This window comes from Lepidochelys kempii, chromosome 9 (genome assembly GCF_965140265.1).
Source record: "Lepidochelys kempii isolate rLepKem1 chromosome 9, rLepKem1.hap2, whole genome shotgun sequence".
In the NCBI taxonomy this organism is placed as follows: Eukaryota; Metazoa; Chordata; order Testudines; family Cheloniidae; genus Lepidochelys; species Lepidochelys kempii.
Genome location: NC_133264.1, coordinates 8,695,374 through 8,718,113, shown reverse-complemented (window position 1 = coordinate 8,718,113; position 22,740 = coordinate 8,695,374). Strand labels below are relative to the sequence as shown.

Below are 22,740 nucleotides of genomic sequence, written 5' to 3'. Positions count from 1 at the left end.
GGCTGCGCGCTTGGCGTTGTCAGGGGCGTGTCCCCCGCGCGGCGCTCCCGCTGAGCGCGGCGTTTGGTTGCCAGGGGCGTGTCGAGAGGGTGACTGGCGGCGGGGCCCCGCCCCCCGTGGCTGAGCCGCCGCGGCGGAGCCGGAGACCCCAGAGCTGGAGCGTGAGCGGCGGCGAGCGGAGCCGCGAGACCCCCCCCAGGGCAGCCGCAGCCGCGCCGGAGCCGATTCGCCTCGCGGAGCCCGGGACCCCCCCCCCGCCCCCCGCGCACCGGAGCCGCCCCCCCCTCCCCCGCAGCCGGCACCGGAGCTCCGCGACCCGCCCGTCCGGGCCGCCCCGAGTCCGGGCACTGCCGCGCCGCCCGCCGGGGCCCCGCGCCCCCCGCCATGGCCGCGGCGCCGCCGCCGCCGCTGCTGCCGGTGCTGCTGCTGCTGCTCCTGCCCGGCGGCCGCCGCGCCCTGGAAGGTGAGACCCGCCGGGGCGCCAGCCGGACCGGCCCGGGGCGGCGCTGATCCCCGGCCCGGCCCGGGCTGGGCTGGGCTGGGCTGGGCTGGGGGGAGCCCCCGGGGCGGCGCTGATCCCCGGCCCGGCCCGGGCTGGGCTGGGCTGGGCTGGGGGGAGCCCCCGGGGCGGGCGGGCTGCCCCGGTCTCTCTGGGGCGCGGGACGCCCCGACCGCCGAGTCCCCGTTCCCCCGCTGGGGCCGGGACCCTCCCGGGGTGTCCGGGCACTGGCCGGGGTCCCCGGGACCTTGGCCCCCTGGCCGGGGCGGGGGGTGACCCGCTCTGGGCGGGCGGGCAGCCCCCCGCGCGGTGCCCGGCGTTGGCGGTGCTGGCACGGGTGCGGAGACTGGGAGGGACCGGGGAAAGCAGAGTTGCTGCTCCGGACGGCTCCGGGCCCACGGAAACCGGCCCCCCTGGGCTGTGGGGGTCAGGGCACGGCTAGGGGGCGTGGGTTTGGGTCCCGTCCCCCCTCCCCGCCGTGGGCTGCCCAGACCCTTGCAGAGGGAGACGATCCAGCCCACCCGTGCCCGTCGGCCAGTTTCTGCGCCGTGGGGCCGGTCGCCTGCAGGGCGACGCAGCCGGTCTGCGTGGGGCGGGCTGGGGCGGCGGAGGCGTCCCCGTGGATATAAGGAGCATCTGCCCTTGAAGTGGTGGGGCGTCACTGGGCCCAGGGGAGATGCGGATTGTGGGAAGGGGGTTCCAGAGGGCTTGGTGTCCGTGGTATGAACCGAAGAGCATCCATGGGGTGCTGAGATGGAGATTTGCAAGGGCACACGTGGAAGCTGGTTGTCAGAAACTCTTGGGGGGCGGGGAGGGATTCCCCTCAATTTTTTTTTTTTTTAATGATCTATTCTGTCTGAAAGTCAGGATTTCCTGCTGAAATTCCAGGGGGCGGAGTGGGGTGTGGGAGAGGGAGTGTACTCACAACCTTGGACTCTACCTGGATTCTTCAAGTAGCCAGATCGGTGGTGGAATGTTTCAGAATGTTGGCATTGGATTCCCTAGCAGTAGGCTTCAGAGTTAACATCTTGCTGAGTTGAGTGGGGACAGCTGCTCTTTCTGTGGACTGTTCAGGCTGTCTGTTTGCAAACACAAGGAAAAGTGCTTCAGTGGTTACTCCGTTCATAGTCAGGGGTTTTTCTCCACAATCAAAAAGGCTAGAAATTGAATCTTTTTAAGTGAAAGGTTGGATGCTGCAGAAACTGATGAAGGCCATCAGAGAAGTACCTGGGTGTTGGACTGCTGCATCCTGGCTCCCAGGCTGAGACCAAATGGTGGTCACAAAGCACTGAACGATTTAACCCCAAACATGAAGGAAAGCCCTCCATATGGAGCCTTTTCCTAACCGTGCTTGCCCCAAAGGGAAGTAGCTGGTAAGTGTATTAGTGTGTACCCTTCCAAGAGTAGACGTGCTGTGGGCAGACTTCTTCCTCCCCCTCTTGATCTGGAAAAGAAACTCTCTTCTAGTTCAGTTGAAGATAAAAAGGCAATTAATTTTCTTCCACTAACAGGGTGAAATCACAATCTTCTGGGCAGCCGGGTGATCCTTCATATTTGCAAGAGGAAAGCAGCTTTATAGTCCAACTAGATAAAGATCACGGCGGGGAGACACTGGGATTTGTGTGTCTTCTGGGTGGACAGTTTGGAATGGAGGCTAGTTGCAGATGACAGACATTTCATTTTTGCCCTAAACGTCTTGCAAAAGCTAATTTTGGTCTCGTGACAAAAATCTCTGATCCCTTCTGGGATCGTTATAGATTGCTCATTCTCCCCCTGGGTTCTGTAACTAAACACTCTTGTTTGCCAGAGGATAAAAAGGGGTGGGTGGGTGGGAAGGAAGGGGTTGCTGACCACTTCAAAAATAAACAAACAAAACCCCATAACAGATTAAGGGAATTTTCTGCCTTGTTGTTAAACAAGTCAGCTGTTCACTGAAAACGTTTTTATTCTGTTTTGCATGGCTGTGCTGGGACAACAAAAATCAAAGAGAGCCTTAGTGCTTGTTTGGAGTCATTTTGCTTTCTATTTCCCATGCATAGCCCCATGCTGCAAAGTTTGGGTCACCGCTTGTTTTTGGAGGGGCTGAGAGGACTGGGGACTGCCTCTGCTGGAGTGTAGAAAAATCGACATTTCTCTTGGTCTTTAGGCATTGGAAAAGGTGCGGGGGGGTGGTTACAAATATCTTCTTTTTTTTTTTCCCCCTTCCTCTCAAAAAAACTTCAAATGCGGGGCAACAGTCACCCTGAGTCGTTCCCTGTGAGGGCCAAACTAGGATCTCTGGGCCTGCTCAGTCTTTGAGCTTCTAGAGACTGTGATCCCCTCCTCAGGCTGTAGCAGTCTGGGAAGCAGTGACTACTCTGCATGCACACTGCTCTCTTGGGATGAGCCTTGAGCCAGCTGTGGACCCCTAAAGATCAGCCTGGAAATGGTGGCTGTGGACCTTACGTATTAAATAGATACTGCAGAATTAAGTTCTTCTGGGCAGGGACTGGTTTCCGATGCACAGCCGAGCTCTGATGTTGATTGGGGTGTCTGGGTGCTGCCCTTATACTGCTTCTAATAACAATTAGTTTCCTATAAATCCTTTGGGAATTAAGAACCAAGCCAATTCTGGGGCCCAGCACAAACGCAGAGGATTACAACTCTGTGTGTGTGATAGGGTATTGATTGTGTGTTACAGGCCAGCATCTCGGCTTCAGGTTCTTGTCACGTTGCCTGCTCCTGGTTCAGTTCTCTGCTCCAAGGCTGTTCCATTGTCTTTCTGTAGCGTTTCTGGATGGGCTGTTCTGTGTGCCTGAATTTCCGGCCCTAATGTTGTGACAGTGGGTCTTGCAGCATTCAGTAGGTTGTGGAGGCAATGGTCAGAATCTACACAGCTTCTGGAGATGCAGCGGGTTGGGAGAGGTTAGGTCACCTTTCCTCAGGAGGAGCTTAGTGGGCTCGGCTGTTTAACCCCCGTGAACTGGGATGAAGAGCAGGACAAGGAAAATAAACAGCTTTCACTTAAGGTTTTCTCAGCTTCCTGAGTGTGGAAGGTCAGAGGGCCGAATGCTCCTCCTCAAGAGGTCACCTTCCAGCTGTTTGCCAGGCCTCCCTGAACAGCCATGCTTCAGTGCTGGGTTAGCAGGCTATCTGTGTGTGGAGCAAGGCTGGGTGATGCCAGGCGCTGAGCTGTGTCTGGGATTAGAGGGCGCTTCCAGCCCGCAGCCTGTTTCAGCTTCTCTTCTAGCTGGACTTCATATAAATTGAGCTGGCTGGCTGGGCCAGGAGAGGGTTTCGGTGACTCCAGTCTTTCCCGGCTCTAGGAGCTGAGATCACTGACCCCGTGGCCGGGGATTGTGCTCCTGCACTTTTGCTGTGTTTGGCTTTTTTAGCCGCTCGCAAAGCTGTTTCCTGACCTGGGCTGGAGCATTCGAGTCGTTACTGTAAATCTGGTGTGTATGGCTTTTCAGATATTTCAGTGCTAATCATAAATCCGCCGTGGCGATAAATCTGTAGGCACATACTCTATAACCACGGCTGCTAGTGGCCCGGGATTCTGCTGCCACACTTGTCAGGTTCTGTGCTGGGAATGTGGAGCTCCCAGCTGGCTTGCTGGGTTGTATTCCACAGTAACTGCTGTAGTTCGTGGTCACTTGGGTGGGGGGGTGTCACCCCTCTTGTCTGGCATTGTGTTGGGCTCCCTCTTGCCCTTTCCTGTGGCAGAATCGCTTGGAGTTCTGTTTCTTAGCAAGGCACCATGAGGGGGGAGGAAGCTGTTCTCCGCAGCAGCTCAGTGAGGGCTTTGTGCTGCTGAGAAGAAAATGGTTTCTCTCCAGATCCTGTAAGTGCGCTGCGTTTGTTTGAAGTCACAATGTGTTTTTCTTCTCCAGTTCAGCAGAGCCTCAGCCTGCTGGAGAAGGAATGCTCTGTCCAGAAGCAACAGCAGTGGCTTTCTCTGGCGAAGCATTTCAATGCAAGAAGGAGACGGGTTTGCGCTGGTTTGGTTGGGAGCTGAGGCTCCTGTGGTCCGGAAAGAGCTCTCCACGCAGGGCTGACATGAGTGCAGTGGCCTCCTTTGGGCCTCTGTAGCCTGCTCTCTACCCAGCTGTTGTCACTTAGAATCTGGGCTGTGGAAAAAGCTCAGAGCACCAAGAACATCCATTATGTCCAAGACTCCTAGTTGCAGCCTGCCAAGGCCCAAATGCGGGACCCGAGCAAAATGCTATGGGATTAATTTATTTCCCATAAATCACATTTTCTCTAACCGTGTTTAATGCCTCAGCATGTCTGATGTGATTGCCAGCTGTCCAAGCGAGGTCCCCAGCGCTGTGCGGCTGGGGGTTAGTATTGGTGGTGGAAAAAGGGATAGTGGGTAGCTGCTTACGGAGCTCTGCCAGTCTCCCTTACCAGTGTGTGGGATGGGCGGGCAGACAAGACGGCTGCGTTCTCTCACGTTTCGCTCGGGCGAAATTCGGCCTCTCCGGTGGTTTTTTTTTTTGTTGTTTGTTTTTTTTTTCACATAGTCTCCTGTGCCACTACCCATGAGCCGCGTGCTGGGGAGCTTCCTGAACTCATCTGCAGCCGGGAGCGGGAGGCGACTTTTGTGCGCCATTTCTGAAGTAATCCCAAAGCACGGTTTCTGGGCTCTCCTAATGTAAATAACTGAGCGTATGCCCTTTCCCTGAATGTTTGGGAATGAGAAATATTTGGGAGTCAGTCCTTGGCTTGGGTTTTCCCCGATTGCTGGTCTACAGCCACAGTTTAGCTTTATGAAGGCCGACCCCCAAATACTACGCCAAGTTCATTCCTGTACCAAAACCACCCCCCAAGTTCTGGGACTGTCAGGTATTTTCTTGGCAGAGACCTTTGCTTTTTGTTTAATTACATTTCACCGAAATGCCTCATTTCTCTACGGGGGTGACTAATGGACTCATTTCTCGACGGGGGTGACTAATGTTAGCCGGGCTGTTTTATTGATGTTTAGGGGTAGGTGGGGAGAGAATGCCGGTCACGGGGCTTCGTAGTGTAGTGTTGGCTACACTCGTTAAATCTCCTGTTCCTCGCAAAATGCCCTGCTGCCTGCAAGCTGCTTCGGCCCTGTTTCCTGAGCCGAGGAGCAGAGGGGCTTTCCTTTGTGTCAAGTGGAGCAAGCAGCTAGTTAGGGAGAAGGAAGAACTTGCAGCAGAGTTGCATGTGGTGAGAGTTCAGTGGCAGTCTGTATGTTTGTGGCTTTGCACTCCATTGTTCTCTTTTTGTGTGTGTGTGCGTGCGTAATAACGCTTTGCTCCTAGTTAGAGGCATAAAACATCCAGCTGCCTGAGGGGTAGAAACTCTGGGTCTGCCTGTGTGTGTGTGTGTCGTCATAGGAATATTGGCCTCTGGTTTTAAGAAAGGTCCCCAAACTCCCCACTGTGTGATGACTTATTGCACCAAATATTCGGGGAAACCAGTTTGTTGCATTTTCTTTTCATGATAAGTTGCTGCTGCTGAGACTGGAAAATCGGAGCTCGGCGTTTAATTAACTGGCCAGAAGACTCTGAATCACAGACTTGCATGTTTTGAAAATTGTAGTTGTTCCTGTTGTTTGTTGTGCTGAGTCAAACTGGTTTGTCGGGATTAAGCGTCTCCTCTTTGGTGCCGAGCGCAGGGGGAGGGGTGGTGGGCGGGGGTGTGTGTGTGTACACAGCCCAGTGCCCTCCAATGCACGGCAAAAAATGTTCTCGGCCCAGTTCAGGTTGGATTTGGGTGCCCTGCTTCACTAGTTTGGGATTCTCGCCCCTTGGCTGGAGAAGCCGGTGGGATGGAGGCCCGGTTTCTCTGCAGGGCTCTTGGCCTGGCTCTGCCCTAAGGGCCAAGGTAGCAACTGAAAGAGTCACTAAGCCGTCCCCAGGAGGGTCAGGCAGAGCCCTGAGTTGACAGGGAGTGCGCGGAGTACTCCGCGGGGCAGCTCAGGGCCGCTAGCCTCTCAATCTTGACATGGGTGGGGGTCTGTCCTGCCCTTTGCTTCCTCGGCCGTTTGGTTCAGCGATATGTGGTAACAGTGGAAGGAGAAGCCCTCTCTCACAGAGAGGGTCTGCTGCTCCCCTCTGAGGCTGGCCGCGTGTCTGGGATGGAGACAGTTGGTGGCTGAGGGACGGGGAGCTGGACGCGCCCGTGCTCCTGCTCGCAGCTGGGTGAAGTGTGCTCGCAGCTCCCTGAATGTCACTAGGAAATAAACAGGCACAGAACAGAAAACCCGTTCTCAGCCTTGAATTTGTCCTCTCCTAGTCCCCTCTGCCCCCAGCCACGGGGCACCGGTGGGGGTGGGACAGCCCAGTCTCGTAGCGGGATTTCTGAGCTGAAGCCGCCATATTGGAGGGAGGGGAAAAATCTTTCACCCGAGTCGTCTTCCCTCCCTCAGTCTGATGTTGAGCTCTGGGCCCAGACGGGTGACGGAGCTGTCGTGTTTCGGCCACATCGCCTTATTTGGCTTGTCAGTAAAAGTCGAATTTCGGTGGCCAAAAAAACAGATCGGGATCCCCGGTCTCAGCTTCCCTCCCCGCTGTGTCGGCACAGGCAGGCAAGCTGAAGAGCCGCTCTGACCCCTTTGTCGCTCAGTAAGGTCGCGCTGAATGAGGCTCAAAAGGAACTTCTTTAAAAATGGGGGTGTTCTCCAGTCAGGTGAATGGGGAAATACAGCGATGGCCAAGCCCTGCCTGGCGCTGGGATAGCTCGGATAGATAGGGCAGACCAGGAGTGTTGCTGACAGGCAGGGAAGGGTGGTGGCTTAGCCACGAAGGACACCAGGAACCATTTTATAAGCAAAACAGGCCACCTACACAGGGCTGCCTTGTGACTCTCCTTTCTGATTAAGGGTGCCTTTAAAAACAAACGTACCTAGGAATGTGCATTGGTGACGTTCCACTTCACGCTTAGCTGACGGTTCCCTGCCCTTGCTAATGCCTGGGTTGCCGTGGCACGTCCCGATCGGGAAGATGGCATTGGAAGGGGTGGAGATCTGGCAGCCATGATGCCGAGCATCTGCCAAGCACCGCAAGCGCCCTATTTCCCCCCCCCAGTGCTCTCTGCTCTGCAGATAGCCCAGGGACCAGCCGCGCTGGCAACTCCTTTGGGCGGGGGCCTTTTCAACACCCTGCCTCCCCGCAGCCTTGGGTTCATCATGGTGGAAGCCTTGCTGCTGGGCAGCCCCGCTCTCTGCTTCGCGCTGCTTGTGCGCTGATGGGGTTGCCATAGCAAAGCGCGATTGACTGGTCACCCCTCCAACAACTCCTCCATCCCTCCTCCTGCCGTTAAGCACATCAGACTCTTCTATCTCCACTTCCCATCAAGGTCAGGCACCCTAATGCACAATTGCTGAAGTGTTCGCACTTGCAGATGCTGTACTGAGGGGTTCCTCTGCTGTGGGAGGGCGCTGGGGCAGTAGTGGCTCATGGTGCCGGTGGGCAAGAGATGCTGGTTAGGTTAGGGGGTGCTTTTACATGAAGAGGAATGCCAAGTGATGCTGAGTGCTCCCAGGTAGGGAGATTCGGGATGCGGGTTCCCCCAGCATTGTTACTAGGGGCACCTGATGGCAGGAATTCAGCGGCACAAACAGCTACCCCAAGTCGCATGACTTGGCTGCGGAAACCTTCCCCGTGGGTTTCTGTGTGCATGCGTAAGCGTCCAGCCTCGCTGGTCATTGTATGTAGCGGCAAGCTCTCTGCCACAGGCTGGCACGTCCCGCCCATGCCCTGGGAGCCGCTGACCAACACCTGTTTCCCAGCCCCCTCCCCTGGAATGCCAGCAGTCGCTGGACCTTGCTGGCCGTGGCGGGGCTGCAGACATCGGGCCTGATTCCGTCTGGAGGAGCCGCTTTGGAGAGCGTCGAGTTGAGGCTGCAGTCACCCAAAGGCCCCCAGCTTTTCCTGCCCCAGATGGAGTTGGGGAGGCAGTTAGCTCGGGGGGGGGGGGGGGCGTGGATGGTAGGAGAGAGCGGATGTCCTAGGACCTCACCCTGCAGCCTCCTGGTGGCAGCTGCTGCTGCAGCATTTGCTCTGACGGGTTTCCCTGGGAGGTGGGGCCATGTACCCTCGGGTGGAGCGGCTGACATCTGTCCGAGCGGGGGTGGGGGAGGCTTGCCCACTTCTCCAACCAGCCCCACTTGTCACTTGGCTAATTCAGCCAATTGCCCAGTGAGAGCCGAGGCCTGAGCGAGACCCCACTGTAGGGATCGCTTGCGGGGGGCTGTCCTACATGCCTGCACAAACGGCATGCAGTCCACGGCCTTTTTTTATTAATGAGAAAAATGTGCAGGGCTTGAACGATTGCCAGGAACAGATTTATTCTAGTTCCCCAGAAATTAAACTGAAATGAAGAGGAGAGAGTCGGCCAGGCCTGGCACCCTCCCCCCCCCCCCCCCCCCGATTCTGTGCTTGTTTTAACTTCGGAAGAATCTGACTTTGGAAGGGGGGGAAGGATATTTGGGTTTAAACAGTTCCAGATGGGTTTGGTGCTTGAGAATTGGAGGAAGTGAGCAGAGAGCAGCATGGAGATTCGGGTAACTGCCCCAGGCGGGAGTGGGGAGGGAAGTCTTGGCAGAGGCTCCATCTCGGGGCTGACTGGATGGGATACAGCTTGGCAACTGAGCACCGCCTCTCCGAGCCGCTGTGTCTGTGGGCTGAGTGGCTCTGGATCTGCGATAAGTAACTTCTTGCCATTTTTCCCCCTCCTCTCCTGGAATGTTTCCAGAAGAATAACCTGCAAACGGCACTCGGGGGAGGTATCCCAGCCCGGAAACGGCTGCCACCTCCGGGAGCCAGTGCAAACCCGGAGACTGTGTCATCTGCCTCCCCTCCCGTCACTTGGTGGATGGGAGCTTGTTTGGTGGCCCTGAATCACGTGCAGCCCAGAGCCCCGGCCACAGACACCTGAGCCTCCCAGCACGGGCTCTGCCCCTGCGGGAAATCCATGAAACCAGCTGTGGAGCATCGAAAAGCAGGGAGCTGCTTGTTTCTGCTGTGCCCGGCCCCATGCAGAGGCAGCGCTGTGGCTCTCTCCCCTGGCTGTCGGGGACTTGTGAGTGCGGCAGGCTGTATTCTCCTGGTCGCCACAGCGCTGGAGGGTGTGGAGAAGTTTTATTTTGACATAAAGTCTGGAAACGAAGATGGGTTTGTGGAGCAGTTTGCTGCCTGTGTGTCCCGGTTAATGGTATTCGCGGGGCTGATGTCATCCGCTCTTCTGAGTTATTTCCATGGCCGGAGAGTGGCCAGAGTGAATGTTTCTGCCAGGAGCGTGACTTATAAATCACTTTCTTACCTGCCGGCCTGGGAGGTCTCTGCTGCCTGGGGTCAGTCACATTCTCCCAGAGCCCAGATTGGACCCCAGAGTAGGGAAGTGGTAAGGAGAGCAGCCCCTTGCAATGGGGCAGGGAGATGTCTGTGGTGTGTTGGAGGCTGTAGGGCTGAGAAGAGGCCCTGGGGACAAGAAATGGCAGCCGGAGGCTTGGCTGAGACCACTCTGAAACCTGTCAGCGAGCCAGTGATCAGAGACTTGGGCGGGGGCTCCATTGCGAATGAATCCATAAGCAGCCCTGTAGGAATGAGAGATGCCCCTTATCTGGGGATGTTAAAGGGCTCCTGCAGAGGAGAGCAGTTGGGGGTAGCTCTGGGTCTCACACCTTGGGAAAGGGAGCTGAAGCCAGGGACTATCTGTTCTTCCACCTGAAACCGCCTCCCTCTGCAGACCCTGGAGTTGCACATGGTGCGTTGCGCTCCCAAAATCCCCAGGGTATTAATAGAACAGTAATTGCAGTGTTGAGATGGGCTCTGAGCAGCTGGCTCTAAACGGCTCTGGGTTCTCTTCCTCCTTGGTGCCTTCAAACGTGGCTGCCGCTGCCCGAGAAGGTGCCGAGGCCTGGCAGAGCTGTGGTGGGGCTGCCCGCTTAGGAGATGGCACCAAAAGCTCTAGCTCAGAGAAACTGCAGAAGGGAGTGAATCCCCATCATCTGTCAGACCCTGGGAGGAAGGCTGAGCCCCCTGTGGGTTTTTCCCTCCTCCCAGGCACTGTCTGCTGCTCAGCAAGAAACTTCTTGTTCTTCCCTGAAGCTTGGTGCCCAGGGGCTGCGTGTCCAGCACTTACAGGGAGCTCTGCCTGGCAATGAAATGACGAGGCCCACGAATTGTTAGTAAGCTTCAGTCTGTTGTGATGTGAGGAAGTTAGACCCCCCGGCGGGAGGGCAGGGCGGTAAGTGGGGCATGCTTCTAGTCTGTCTTGTTACCGTCTGAGAGCAGCTCTTGGGGAGAATCCAGTTAGAAACCTCCCTTCAGGGGTTTAGCAGCGGGCGGGTGAGACACCGGGGACTGAAGAAAATGCTCCAGCCCAGAGAAGCTACCTCTGGCCTCCTTCCTCTTGGCCTGTCGTTCAGTGATTTTTGTCTGGGGTTTATATTTGCAAATCACCAAGGGGGTCTGGGTGAGGGTGGGGGGAATCCTGAGCAGTGAGGTGTGTTTGCTGGGGGGTGGACAAACACAGGGGAGGGAGAGGAGATGCAGTTGCTGGCTGCTCACTCACACATCCCCTGCCGTCTCCCACTTCCTGCCCCAGGTTTCGTTGATTGCACCCTCTAGGTTGGGCTAGTTTTCCAGGCACAGGATTGGGGAGTGGGGGGGGCACTGCACCTTCCCCTAAAGCAGCAGGCTTCAGAGAGGGAAGATGGCCTTGCAGTAAATGAACCAACCCGGGACTCAAGATCTGGGCTCGGTTCCCCGCTCTGTTACAGACTCTCTGTGTGGCCTGGAGTCGGGACACTGAATCTCCTAGTGCCTCAGTTCCCCATCAGGAAATGAAGCCACTTCCTTTGGCTAGGCTGTTTATGTTGTAAGCTCTTCAGGGCAGAGACTGCCTTTGTGTCTGTACAATGGGGCCCCGATCTCATTGGGGCCTCTAGGCCCTACCGTAATACAAAAATAATGAGTCTGTTATTAAGCGCTCACAACTTTAAGTGGGGCAGGCTCTGCCCACTGCCAGAGGCAAGACACTGGATTGCATGTGCCAGTGTTTGGCTCAGCAGATCTGATTTTCTTTGATGGTGTTCCAGATGTCCTTGGCACAAAGGTCCACAGCTGTGACACCGGCCCTGGTTTCCTTTTGCTCCCAGCGGATAGCTGGCTCTGAACTGGGGGGGAGGTGTGCCCCTTACCTCCGCAGCCATGTATGCGAGTGTCAACCCAGCCAGGGGAGAAGCTCTTTGGGCCATGGTGTTCCCTCTTTCCCTCCACGCCCATCTCTGGAGGCGAAACCCAGATACCTGTGGGTTGGAAAGTGTCAGCAACAGGCACTTGTCATGCACGCCGGTGAGAGAAGAGAGGGAGCCGCGCCCGCCCCTGTGTTGTGGCTGCACCGTTTCTGCAGGAGGTCAGGGAGGCCCGGCGGGGTGGAGTGAATCTGTTTGCACAATCTGCTCGAGTTGGGACCCCGCCTGCCCGCTGCGGCGAGGGTGACGAACGCTGTTGTGGTGGAGCACCTTGCTCTGGCTCAGGGTGAAGTAGAACATATAGACACGGAGGCGAAGGGGTAAGACTGGAGCCTGTGGGGGCAAAGTTGTAGGGTAAGAAGGGGGAGGCAGGAAAGCTGGTCTCTGTGTCTGATGAGACGTAGGAACTGAAGGAGCTAGGAGCTGAAGGAATGATCCTGGCTGGGCAGATTCCCCAAGGGGGTCTCGTGGCCAGGATCTAGAGGGCTGAGCGATCCAAGGTCGGGGTGCGGGGAGGTATTGGGCACTTGCTGGGAGGGTTCAGGGCTCCCTAGTGCTGGTGTGTGTCTGCAGCTGCAATGATTCCCGGCTCCTGCAGGGGGAGCTGCCACACAGCATCTGTCTAGATCAAAGGCAGCCAGCGAATGTTTCCGGCCTTTGCAATCCTGCCGAGGGCTGCGTCCTGTGCTCAGGGGTCACAGCCCCTCCTGGGCCTGGAATAGCTTTGCGCTGACCGTTCTGATCTGCTGGGGCACGTGGGGATGGAGCGGAGAGGGCCTCCCCTGTTAAAAATACTTGGGGGGTGAGCAGCCCTTCTGTGGCTACTGCCAGTGCCCCGGCATTGCTAATTTCAGCCTGGGAGTCTAGCACCAAACCACACTCGCTGTCTCCTCTCCCCACTCACTGCACACACGCCCCAGCTGCTGTCTCCCTCTGCTCTCCTGTCCCCCAGCCTGTCAGCCTCTCCCTTCCTGCCCCTTCCCTCACTTGGAAACCCCTGTGGCTCGCCACCAAACCCGTGCCGGGAAAGTCACTGTGAAGGGGTGAGAGTTCCCAGCTCTGGAGCGTGCAGCGGGGAGGGGAGCAAGCAGAGCTCTTTGCAGCCTGGTGAGGCACGGGCATTTCCTGCAGTGTGCAGTGGGGGTGCCAGACTCTGTAACAGGGAAGGGGGAGGAGGGATGATGGGATCTGCCTCGTTTGGAGGGTGTGGCCCTGTCACAGGTCCTAGCGAGTGCTCCCTGCTGGCCACCCACTAGGACAGCTGTGAGGAGTCTGTGCTCCGGCTCCCACAGGGCATGTGAAAGCTGCTAGGCCACGGGAGGGACCAGCGCTGCAGCCTCCGAGGCGCTGTCTGGCATGCTTCCTGGGCATGGATGCCCAGTCTGCTACTCCTTAGAAATGGGGCTCCTTGGCTCGTCTGCCCTATGCCCCCAGATACCCCTGTTACTTAAACACACCCCTCTCCAGAACTCCCCCCACCCCCGGAGGTGTGAAGCTTCTGGTTACAGTTGAACTCTCAGGGGCCCGCAGTAGTTGTAACGCAGTCAGCACCACACTCTTACGCTTTGCACAGAGACTAGCCCCTTTATGCTCTTTTATACTTAATCATATAAAGCACAGGAAAGTGCGGATTATGCAAAACAAACATTAAATGCATGTCCCTGCCTCAGTTTCTTTCCCACTCCAGGGCATTCTTTGGGCTGGGGTCTGAGTCCCTTGGTTTGTCCAGAGTCCTTGGTCCCTCTGGGCTCAGGAAAGCAGGCAGGGCCCCTCCCTCCTGGGCTGCTATATGCTGGGGGACCTCTCCCTCCTACAAGTCCTTTACCCAGCTTCTGTGACCTTACTGTGTCTTGCCCCATGCTTCTTTCTCCTATCTCACCTCTGTTCCTATGTGTTTCTTTATTTAAACCACTGTTGGTCACTTGGTCTCTCTTGTTTTACTTCTGGTAAGTTTCCACTTCTCCTGCCTTCCCCTCTCCCTTCAGAAGGGTTGAGCTAGACTGGATTTCCAAGGCTGGAGCTGCTTTCTAGCATAAACTTTGTGAGGACTAAGTAACGTAGTTACCCTGAAGTATTTCCCATTGCTCCTGTCTGGTGTGTGCCTTCTCCAAGACCTGTCGGCAGTGCTGGGTCCTCATACGTATAGGGACTCGCAGTACAGCAACTTTTCATAACACAGCTTCACACTATTAGCCAGAATGTATAAGTTGTGCAAATGTTGCCCCGGTTCATCACAGGTGTCCCTTTGCCAGTGACTAGGGCTGAATGGGATGTGGGCACTTCTCTCTGGATGGGATTCAGGGTGTTGCGAATTCCCTAGCAGAAGTTTGCCCTGGGATAGTCCCCAGCAGCTGGTCAGCACGTCTGACTGGGCATTTCTCTGCCTTGGTTGAAGGCTCCTCCTAGAGGATTGGGGTGGGGTGGGGGGATCTAGGAATGGGTTGGGCATTGGGGTCTGGGAAGTGCATGGAAGGGTCTCCCTGCAGGGTCTGCCCTGATACACAGCACTCTGTGTGGCTTTGCTTTTGTGTATGTGAAATGCACGTCAGCGGGAAAAGTGCAACCTCAGGTTCTCTCCCACAGGCAGCCCTTTGTTCCCCGAGAAAGGGCCTCCCTCCAAAGTCCTTTGTGCTGCAGTTTAGAACAGGGCTGGGATTAATTGTACCAATAGGTGCCTGAATGGGAAGCTCACAAGGCCACTCGTTCCTGCTATAATTATCTCAAAGCTGGGGAGGGAACTACAATGTGCAGAAGATGCCCCCTTTGGTGGCAGCACCATCCGCAGATCATTGCGTGTTCTGCTTCTGTTTGCTGCCGATAAGCGACAACCAGATATTAGCAAGCTTCTGCCATCCCCAGGCCCCAAGGTTCTCTCCCTTCTTCTCAGAGACCTCTCTGTGTGGCTGTGGGGGAGGGGAGGTGACCAAGCCCCAGAGCCAGGCACCCCCTCCCAGCAAACGCTGCGGTGTGCAAAGGAGCTGTGAATAGGATGACGACTCATGAATAGCCCCACTCACCCATTGCCTAGCCTCGGCAAGGCTGTCTTGGCCATGGCTCCATTCCTGCCGTCTGGAGTGAGGCTCACCTCTGGTATGGACCCAAATGTTCAAGGGCGCGCGTCAAAGATCCCTGGCTTCTGCATTCTCTCTCAGTGGGTTGCAGAATGAGCCCAGCCCTTCTGTTTGATGCTCTGGCCTGAGTAACCCATGAACTTTTCTCTTGGATATTTCTAAGGAGCTCTTCGCTTGAATCTGAGCCCTTCTTTTTTCCCAGTGGGGTAGGTATAGCTGAGATGCCGAAGTCCTACCTTGCCAGAGCATCATGATAGCTGGCATTGTCGCAAGTTCAAAGCCAAGAAAGCGTAAGGTTTTGTACCCAGTGGATCAGATTCTTGGACTCTTTCTGAGGAGCTGACTGAAAAGAATGCATAAGAACGAAGGATGGCCATACTGGGTTAGACCAATGGTCTGTCTAGCCCAGTATCCAGTCTTCCAATGGTGGCCAGTGCCAGATGCTTCTGAGGGAATGAACAGAACAGAGCAATCTGAGTGATCCATCCTCTATTGCTTGTCCCACCTTCTGGCACTCAGAGGTTTAGGGACACCGAGAGCATGGGATTGCATCCCTGACCATCTTGGCTAATAGCCGTTGATGGACCTGTCCTCTGAACTTATCCAATTCTCTTTTGCCCCCCTTTGGTTCAATAAGTGCCCAGAATTGCTGTGAGAAGTGGTCTCCTCAGTTCTGCATATGAGTGCTGGAGCAGGTACTGAGAGGAAATCCTGGCCCTAATCCTGGTCAGTAGCAAAACTCAGACTGTAATGGCGCGTCAGAACCTTAAGTACTGAAAAGTTTCTACTTCTGCTTCTTCTTCATAGTGCTCTGCCATCAATATCAGCCTCGACCACCTATTCTTCCTCTTCTCCCATGACACTCTTCATGCTGTCTTCCACTCGGGGACGACTTTCCATGTAGTGTGGCTCTGCAAAGCTACCACCCGCTGCTCCTTCAGATCCTTCCTCAAAATTCCCCTCTGCCACAATGCCCGCAAAAAGTCTTCAACTGACCATGAATAAGCAAAAAGGGTGGTGAGGCTACCTGCTTATTGTCTACCTGCCGCCTCTTCCGTATTGCTTGTTACTCAGATAAGATGGTGGGTCTGGAGTAATGAGGATGCGGGCGGCCTGTCTCCTGTCAGAGTGACATGTCTGTCGTAGATCAGCATGTGCGTTGCCTGCGCTACCTTGGAGAGGGGCATTTCCTGGGTGGGCCAGCTTTGTCCCAGGGGGGCCTGTATTGCCTGGCAAAGCAGGCCGTCCACAGGAGGGTTTGAATGCTTCATAGCCTGAGTCAGGGTCCAGGATATTGCTTCCCACCACGTGTTTCAGCAAGGCACAGAACTCCACTGCCCTTAGTGTGGAAACTGCAGGAACATGATGTCTGGGAGGGAGGGTCCTCCCAAAGGCCGGCACACCAGCTACTAGGGATCAGGGGATGGAGATGGAGGGAAGGGAATACTCCAAGTGCCGTGGGTGGAATTTCCTTAGGTGTCATTGGCACAAGTGAGGACTGTAGCAAGGGAGTCTTTGGCTCTGTGGGATGCGTGGCACGGGGGCTAAGGGTCTGGGCCTCGCAGATCCTGTTGTCTGTGTGCATTTCCACAGTCTTCAGAAGATGCCATCAGGGCACTGTGTCCTGTACTAAGAATCTATAGACTCTGTCTTAGCTGCAGTCTTTGGAGTGGGTGAACGCCCAGTGGCTTTCTGTGCTGAGTGGTCCTGGGCATCCCTCATCCACTCGTGTGAATGTCTGCGTTGCTCGGAGACTCGGGTCTGTTCACCTTTAGGTTTCCTCTGGCTCCTTCTTGGTGGAATGGCTGGCTGATTCTGGGCTCCTCAAATCCAAGTTCTCTCCCAAATCTGTCTGTCACGGAGTGTGGGGGAGTCCAGGCCCTGCACCCCTCTTCCTGGGATCCACTGAGACTCTCAGCCAGCCAGTAAAACAGAAGGTTTATTGGACAACAGGAACAGTCCCAAACAGAGCTTGTGGGTACAACCAGGACCCCTCAGTCAAGTCCTTCTGGGGGAGCAGGGAGCTTAGACCCCAGCCCTGGGGTTCCCTGTGTTTCTCCACCCAGCCCCAAACTGAAACTAAACCCACCCAGCAGGTTCCCTGCTGCAGCCTCTGTTCACATTCCTGGGCAGAGGTGTTACCTCCCCCTCCCCCTCCTGGCTCAGGTGACAGGCTCTCAGGTCTCCCATCCCCAGGGCACATTCCCAGGTCAACACTCCCCCCTCCCTGCTGAGTCACATCGTCACATCTCTCCCCCCTTCGAGACTGAACTGAGCGGGGTCACGCTGACCAGTGACCTGGGGAAGTTCGGGGCCCCCTCTCCGGGACAGCGCATCCGCTATCAGGTTGGCACTTCCCTTCACGTGGACCACGTCCATGTCGTAATCCTGCAGGAGCAGGCTCCATCTCAGGAGCTTGGCGTTGGCTCCTTTCATCTGGTGCAGCCAGGTCAGGGGAGAGTGGTCGGTGTAGACAGTGAAGTGTCGCCCGAAGAGATAGGGCTCTAGTTTCTTGAGGGCCCACACCATGGCCAGGCACTCCTTCTCGATGGCCGCGTAGTGTTGCTCCCGGGGTAGCAACTTCTTGCTCAGGTACACGATGGGGTGTCTCTCCCCCTTTTCATCCTCCTGCATTAACACCGCCCCCAGTCCCGTGTCTGAGGCGTCGGTGAACACCACAAAGGGCTTGTCAAAGTCTGGGTTTGCCAGAACTGGGCCACTGACCAGAGCCTCCTTCAGCGCCCGGAAAGCCTCCTGGCACTGCTCGGTCCAGACCACCTTGTCTGGCTTCCCCTTCTTGCATAGCTCCGTGATGGGGGTGGCGATGGCGCTAAAGTGGGGCACAAATCTTCGGTAGTATCCTGCCATCCCAATAAAGGCTTGGACCTGCTTTTTGGTGTGGGGAGCGGGCCAGTCTCTGATCACCTCCACCTTGTCTGGTTCCGGCTTTAGGCGGCCGCTCCCCACCCGATGGCCCAGGTAAGATACTTCCGCCATCCCCACCTTGCACTTCTCCGCTTTTACAGTCAGCCCAGCCCCCTGGAGTCGGTCCAGCACTTGTCTAACCTGGGACACGTGGTCCTCCCAGGTCTGGCTAAAGACACAGATGTCATCAATATACGCCACGGCAAAACTCTCCATCCCCCTCAGGAGCTGGTCCACTAGGCGCTGGAAGGTGGCCGGCGCTCCCTTGAGGCCGAAAGGCAGGGTCAGGAACTCATAGAGCCCCAGAGGGGTGATAAAGGCCGATTTCAGTCGGGCATCTGCATCCAGCGGCACTTGCCAGTAGCCCTTTGTAAGGTCCATGGTGGTGAGGTACCGAGCTCCTCCCAGCTTGTCTAGGAGCTCATCAGGCCTGGGCATGGGGTAGGCATCAGATACAGTGATGGCATTGAGCTTCCGATAGTCCACACAGAACCGGACCGACCCGTCCTTTTTGGGGACCAGCACCACCGGCGAGGCCCAAGGGCTGGCAGATGGCTGGATCACCCCCAAAGCCAGCATGTCCCGGACCTCTCTTTCCAGGTCCTGAGCAGTTTTCCCTGTGACTCGGAAGGGGGAGCATCTTATCGGCGGGTGTGACCCTGTCTGCACCCGGTGGACAGTCAGATTAGTGCGTCCAGGCTGGTTGGAAAACAGCTGTCGGTACGGATGCAGCACCTCCCTGACCTCAGCTTGCTGGGCAGGGGTTAGCTGATCCGAGAGGGGAATTGTTTCCAGGGGGAAACCAGCTCTGGTCCCAGGGAATAGATCTACTAAAGGGTCATCTCCCTGCTCTTCCCACTGTCCACACACGGCCAACACCACATTCCCCCTGGCATAATATGGCTTCATCATATTCACATGGTACACCCGGCGGTGGTGCGCCCGGTTCGACAGCTCCACCACATAGTTTACCTCATTGAGCTGCTTGACGACCTTGAAAGGGCCCTCCCAGGCGGCCTGTAGTTTGTTCTTTCTCACTGGGATGAGAACCATCACCTGATCCCCGGTGGCGTAGGCACGGGCCCGTGCCGTGCGGTCATACCAGACCTTCTGCTTCCTCTGGGCTCTGGCCAGATTCTCCCTGGCCAGGCCCATGAGTTCAGCCAGTCTCTCTCGGAAGATCAGGACATACTCCACCACTGACTCTCCATCGGGAGTGGCCTTCCCCTCCCACTCGTCTCTCATCAGGTCCAGGGGGCCCCTCACCCTCCTTCCATATAGCAGTTCGAAAGGCGAAAATCCAGTAGACTCCTGGGGCACCTCCCTGTACGCGAACAGCAGGTGAGGTAAGTACTTGTCCCAGTCCTGCGGGTGCTGGTTCATAAAGGTTTTCAGCATCATCTTTAGCGTCCCGTTAAACCTCTCCACCAGCCCGTTGGACTGGGGGTGATACGCTGAGGCCCAGTCATGCCGGACCCCACATTTCTCCCACAAGCACCGGAGCAGGGCCGACATGAAGTTGGAGCCTTGGTCTGTCAAGACTTCCTTGGGGAACCCCACTCGGCTGAAAATGGTCAGGAGCGCATCGGCCACGGTGTCTGCTTCAATGGAAGCTAAGGGCACTGCCTCGGGGTAGCGGGTGGCAAAATCTACCACCACCAGAATGTATTTCTTCCCCGACCGGGTCGTCTTGCTGAGAGGCCCCACGATGTCCATGGCCACCTTCTGGAAAGGCTCCTCTATGATGGGCAAAGGTCTCAAAGCCGCTTTCCCCTTGTCCCGGGCCTTCCCCACCCTCTGACAGGGGTCACAGGATCGGCAATACTGCCGGACCGTGGTAAAGACCCCGGGCCAGTAAAAGTTCTGTAGCAACCTCTGCCGGGTGCGCCGGATTCCCTGGTGCCCTGCGAGGGGGATGTCATGGGCCAGGTACAGGAGCCTGCGGCGATACTTCTGGGGGACCACCAGCTGCCTCCTGATCCCACAGGACTCTACTTCCCTTGTGGGAGCCCATTCTCGGTACAGGAACCCCTTCTCCCACAGGAACCTCTCCTGGCAGCCTCTCCTCATGGTCCGTCCCACCCTGAGGTCGGCCAGGTCCCTGAGCTTCCGCAAGGAGGGGTCTTTCCTCAACTCGGCCTGGAACTCAGCAGCTGGGGCAGGGACGGGGCCCGGTTCCCTCTCGCTGGCCAGGTCTGAGGCCTCCGCCTCTCTAAGCCGTGCCCCTCGGCCCTCCCTCCCCACCAGGGTAGGGTCCTGCGCCTCCGGTGTGATACCCTCCCCGAGGTCAGGGCGCAGTGCCCCTCGCCGGCTCTGGCTACGCGTCACAACCAGGGCGGTCTGGGGCTTGCTTGGCCAGTCCTCTAGGTCTCCCCCCATCAAAACTTCAGTGGGCAAATGGTGGTGTACCCCCACATCCTTGGGGCCCTCCTTGGCCCCCCATTTCAGGTGTACCCTTGCCACGGGCACCTTAAATGGGGTCCCGCCCACCCCTGTCAGGGTCAGATAGGTGTTGGGCACCACCCGATCTGGGGCCACCACCTCGGGCCGGGCCAGCGTCACCTCCGCGCCCGTATCCCAGTATCCATTGACCTTCCTCCCATCCACCTCCAGGGGAACAAGGCACTCTCTCCGGAGGGACAGCCCCGCGCCCACCCTGTAAACTGAGCACCCTGAGTCCAGAGCCTCCAGCCCTCTGGTGGAGCTGGCCTGGGGTACTCTTCCCTCCTGAGCAGGTGGTAAACTGGCAGCCCCCCTTTCCTGGGTCGTCTGCCCCTCGTCCAGCTGGGTCCCTACCCAGTTAACCCTGGGTAGGTTGGGTCTGCTCAGTCTGTCCCTGAGCCCGGGGCACTGGGACCGTACGTGGCCTCTCTGGCCACAGTGATAGCAGCTCAGGTCACGTTGGTCCCCTCGAGCAGGTCGGAGGGGCCCGACGCCAGGCGTTCCCCTTGGGAGGGGGTTCTCCCTATTTCCCCGCTGGGAGGCCCCCTGGTGACTCTCTCTCTGCATCGGGGGGGGCCTGTTCTTTTGGGGCTCCTCCCGGCTACCCCCTGACCGACTGTTCACGAACTCGTCGGCCAGCTGCCCTGCGTGCTGGGGGTTCTCGAGCTTTTTGTCCACCAACCACAGCCTCAGGTCGGACGGGCACTGTTCATACAGTTGCTCCAGTACGATTAGGTCCAGCAGGTCCTCTTTAGCTCGGGCCCCAGCTGTCCACTTGCGGGCATACCCCTGCATCCGGTTGGCCAGTTGTAGGTAGGTGACCTCAGGCGTTTTACGCTGACTCCGGAACCTTCTCCGGTACATCTCGGGGGTCAGCCCAAACTCACGGAGCAGGGCCTGCTTGAACAGTTCATAGTCCCCTGCCTCCGGCCCTGTCATTCGGCTGTACACCTCCACGGCTTTGGGGTCCAGTAAGGGGGTGAGAAACTGGAGCCTGTCTGCAGGGTCAACCCTGTGCAGCTCACAGGCATTCTCAAAGGCCGTCAGGAAGCTATCCATGTCCTCCCCCTCCTTCCGCTGGGCCAGGAAGCACTTATCAAAGTTCCTTGCCGTCTTGGGTCCCCCCACACTCACCGCAGCCGCAGCCGGGGCCCCACTGCTCCTCAGCCTGGCCAGCTCCAGTTCATGCTGTCTTTGTTTCTCCTTCTCCTGACGCTCCCTCTCCTTCTCCTGACGCTCCCTCTCCTTCTCCTCCTGCTCATGTTGACGTTGTTTCTCCTTCTCCTGACGCTCATGTTGACGTTGTTTCTCCTTCTCCTCCTGCTCATGTTGACGTTGTTTTTCATGATCCTCCAGCTCCCTCATTTTCATCTCCCTCTCCCATTCCAGCCGCCTCTGCTCCAGGGATGGGGAGCTCCGCCGGGAGGATCCCCTGCTGGGTGCCGGGGTCAGGGTGCCCTCGGTATTCGCTGGGCTTCCCCCAACCCCTCCCCCGGACATAGGTAGGAAGGGTCTCGGGATGTCCTCAGCAGCAGTCTGACCCCTCCCAGCCCGGTCAGGCCCCAGGGCCCACGCTGCGTCCCCCGGGCAGCTTCCCTCAGGGACAGGGATCGGGTCATCCAAGCGATCCCTCTCCTCCAGCTGGGCAATCAGCTGTTCCTTGGTGGACCTCCCGATGCGCAGCCCCCTCTGCCTGCACAGCTCCACCAGGTCGCCCTTCAGGCGTTTAGCGTACATCTCCCTGCTGGCCCCTCGCAGGCCGGGCAGCTTCCCACGGTTTCCAGGAAAAGCCCCTCGTGTGCCCGTCCTTCTTGAGGTCACCGACTCTTTGCCAGGGTCGAGCTGCAGACTCCTCCGCCCCTGGGACCGCTCGCTGCAATCCCTCGGGGGACCCTGTTACTGCAAAAGTCTTTCTCTCTGGTCACACATTCCCAGGGGTTAACCGCCCCCCGAAACCGTCTCTCTCTGGATCTTCAGCACGCCTGGTCCCCGTCAATTCCCCTTCGTTTTACTGCTCCCCAGTCACTTACTGCAGGAAGCGCCGTTCACGGGGTGCAGTACATCCCACCGCTGCCACCAGTTGTCACGGAGTGTGGGGGAGTCCAGGCCCTGCACCCCTCTTCCTGGGATCCACTGAGACTCTCAGCCAGCCAGTAAAACAGAAGGTTTATTGGACAACAGGAACAGTCCCAAACAGAGCTTGTGGGTACAACCAGGACCCCTCAGTCAAGTCCTTCTGGGGGAGCAGGGAGCTTAGACCCCAGCCCTGGGGTTCCCTGTGTTTCTCCACCCAGCCCCAAACTGAAACTAAACCCACCCAGCAGGTTCCCTGCTGCAGCCTCTGTTCACATTCCTGGGCAGAGGTGTTACCTCCCCCTCCCCCTCCTGGCTCAGGTGACAGGCTCTCAGGTCTCCCATCCCCAGGGCACATTCCCAGGTCAACACTCCCCCCTCCCTGCTGAGTCACATCGTCACACTGTCGCTTTCAGCTACTGGGCTCCCTAACCTTTATCTCTTTCCCACTCCTGATGTACTGGTGCCTGGAGACTCTCTGCGTCGGCCACTCTGGCCCTTCTCAACAGCCTTCCTGA

General features: G+C 57.3%; 1 protein-coding gene across 2 annotated transcripts in view; it reads left to right on the top strand.

Moving 5' to 3' along the window:
• The first annotated feature begins 392 nt into the window (after window positions 1-392).
• EPHB3 (EPH receptor B3) overlaps window positions 393-22,740 on the top strand; it is a 54,985-nt gene continuing 32,637 nt past the window's right edge. For both annotated transcript variants that reach the window (XM_073359232.1, XM_073359231.1), the window contains exon 1: window positions 393-463. The gene's annotated coding sequence lies outside the window, so the exon portion shown is untranslated. The remainder of the gene's footprint in view (window positions 464-22,740) is intronic.